We start from the raw sequence: 2966 nt of genomic DNA on the forward strand, positions 1-2966 counted from the left end.
AAGTCTTGTACGGGCCTTTCTGGATACAGAAAATGTTCTACTGCTGTCTTGGCCAGCACATTCTCCAGATCTATCACCAATTGATAACGTCTGGTCAATGGTGGCCGAGCAACTGGCTCGTCACAATACGCCAGGCACTCTGTTGATGATCTCTGATATCGTGTTAAAGCTGCATGGGCAGCTGTACCTGTATACGCCATCCAAGCTCTGTTTGACCCAATTCCCAGGCGTATCGAGGCCGTTATTACGGCCAGAGGTGGTTGTTGTGGATACTGATATCTCAGAATCTATGCACTCAGATTGCGTGAAAACGTAATCACATGTCAGTTCTAGTATAATATATTTGTCCAATTAATACCCGTTTATGATCTGCATTTCTTCTTGGTGTAGAAATTTTAATAGCCAGTAGTATAGTTGAGAATAGTTAAGCTCTTCAGTCTAACTGAAGTGTTCCGATCAATTCTTCGACGTGTGGTATGCATTGCTGAGTTTATACTTTCATGCGTGGTCGAACACTGTGATGAGGAGTGCGCCCCATGGAATACGGATAGGGTTGGGTTGGGTTGTTTTGGGTGAGGATCGGGATTAGTGAAGGACGAGGAAGGACGTCGACCGTGGGCTTTGAAAGGAACCATCCCGGCATTTGCCTGCAGCGGTTTTTGGAAATCAAGGAAAACCTAAATCAGGATGGCCAGACGTGGGACTGAACCGTCATCCTCCCGAATGCGAGCCCACGGTTAGGCTGAAGTAGAGTACTTCTAATCTCATATGTATGTGAGAGTAATTGTGACTTGGTGTGCGTGCGATATTTCTTTTCGTTCACCTCTTAAACTGTGTACCTTGTGTTGTCACATACGTGCTTCATTCTGTAAGCCTTCAGCTACGTTATTCCATCTCTGTACGTTGTCCGTTCGAGATTAATTGATCAGTGCCGGCTGCTTTGACTGAATTACCGAATTTTCGTGTTTTGTGGAAACCTTCGATAACCGTTTTTGTTAAACGGGGACCACGTGTTCCTTGAACCATTGCAGTCTTCCATCCTGCTGGTATTGGTATCAACTCGCGGTGATTCATGATGTATTCGTTCTTAGAGTCGTGTTCCGTCATTGATCCTATATATTTCGTGATTTCATTTCGGTTTGGAACGCTTAAAATATGTGACGTGGTCTTCCAAGTGCACAGTTCGGTTCATTGTTTGTTGAATATACTTACCTTGAGAAGATGTTTATTTCGGTGTAAACCTCTTTACGGTTAGTGCTTAGACGTAATGGTGCTGGTATGTTCCTCTGAACTTCCTCCACTTCCGTGTCAATCTATATTGAAGAAATACCAGCCTCCTGTTGGGGTGAGCGTGGCAACGTGGGGAGCTGAGGAGGAGAAGGTGGACAGACAGCGAGGGGGAAGGAAGAGATGGGTATGGGAGAGGAGGAAATGAACAGAGAGAGGGACAGTGTGAGGGTAGAAGAAGCGATGAACAGAGAAAGGAAAAAGAAGGAGATGGACACGAACAGGGGAGGAAGTGATAGGCAGAGAGGCGTTGATATACTTCATGGTTAGATGAGTATGATGGGCAAACATCTATTAGGTGCACTACGAATGTAGTGGTGTGGACATGTTGGAAATGTGGGTCTCACTGGGAGCGTGAAAGGGATAAGTCCCTGCAGGCGCACCATCCTCTGTGCCCTCGGTGGCTCAGATGGATAGAGCGTCTGCCATGTAAGCAGGAGATCCCGGGGTCGAGTCCCGGTCGGGGCACACGTTTTCAACATGTCCCCGTTGATGTATATCAACGCCTCTTTGCAGCTAGGGTGTCCATTTAATTATCATTTCATTCTAGCAAAGCTGCATGGTCATCAACGGTAACTGTTCTTTCGGGAACAGATACTACCGTCATATATAGTTAAAAATCTATATTATTCCATTATGTTAAGTAACCTATAAATTTCAAACAAAAATTGACGTAATAACTCATCTAAATAACTCAAATTAAATAAAAATAAATATTTCGATTACTATACTACGAAAGAGGGGCTTCATTGAAACAAGTAACTGGGTGACTCTGGGTACTGAGCTAGAACTCTGATAAACTAGAACGTGTACGGAGGCTGACTGACAGCTGTTTTTCTGTGCAACATTTGTGAGTGAAGCTGGAAGAATGGGGGTTAGGGAAGAATGCTACAGGTACATTACGAACTAAACGCCACAAACAGTACTTTACTTTCTGTTTGACATGCGTATAAAACTGGTAAAGGTCGCACGTTTTGGAGCTACTGGCATGGCGAATGCGTCTCCGCAAAGCGTTCGCAGCGCCCACTGGTTTCCGCCTTCCATGGGGCGCTCTGTGTAACACTGGGACGAAAATGGCACTGAAACAGAGGATGACACGCGTAAAGCTGAAATACTCGACACCTTTTTCCAAAGCTGTTTCACAGAGGAAGACCGCAGTGCAGTTCCTTCTCTAAATCCTCGCACGATCGAAAAAATGGCTAACATCGAAATAAGTGTCCAAGGAATAGAAAAGCAACTGAAATCACTCAACAGAGGAAAGTCCACTGAACCTGACGGGATACCAGTTCGATTCTACACAGAGTACGCGAAAGAACTTGCCCCCCGCCGGCCGCTGGTGGCCGAGCGGTTCTGGCGCTACAGTCTGGAACCGCGCGACCGCTACGGTCGCAGGTTCGAATCCTGCCGCGGGCATGGATGTGTGTGTTGTCCTTAGGTTAGTTAGGTTTAAGTAGTTCTAAGTTCTAGGGGACTTATGACCTCAGCAGTTGAGTCCCATAGTGCTCAGAGCCATTTAAACCATTTTTTAACTTGCCCCCCTTCTGACAGCCGGGTACCGCAAGTCTCTAGAGGAAGGAAGGTTCCAAATGATTGGAAAAGAGCACAGGTAGTTCCAGTTTTCAAGAATGGTCTTGGAGCAGATGCGCAAAACTATAGCCCTATATCTCTGACGTCGATCT

General features: G+C 45.9%; 1 non-coding gene across 1 annotated transcript; it reads left to right on the forward strand.

Moving 5' to 3' along the window:
* Positions 1 to 1680: 1680 nt before the first annotated feature.
* On the forward strand, positions 1681 to 1755 carry Trnat-ugu. The gene has a single exon. It is a non-coding gene; the product is annotated as a tRNA-Thr (tRNA).
* Positions 1756 to 2966: the final 1211 nt, after the last annotated feature.

Source organism: Schistocerca piceifrons, chromosome 10 (genome assembly GCF_021461385.2).
Source record: "Schistocerca piceifrons isolate TAMUIC-IGC-003096 chromosome 10, iqSchPice1.1, whole genome shotgun sequence".
Classification (NCBI taxonomy): Eukaryota; Metazoa; Arthropoda; class Insecta; order Orthoptera; family Acrididae; genus Schistocerca; species Schistocerca piceifrons.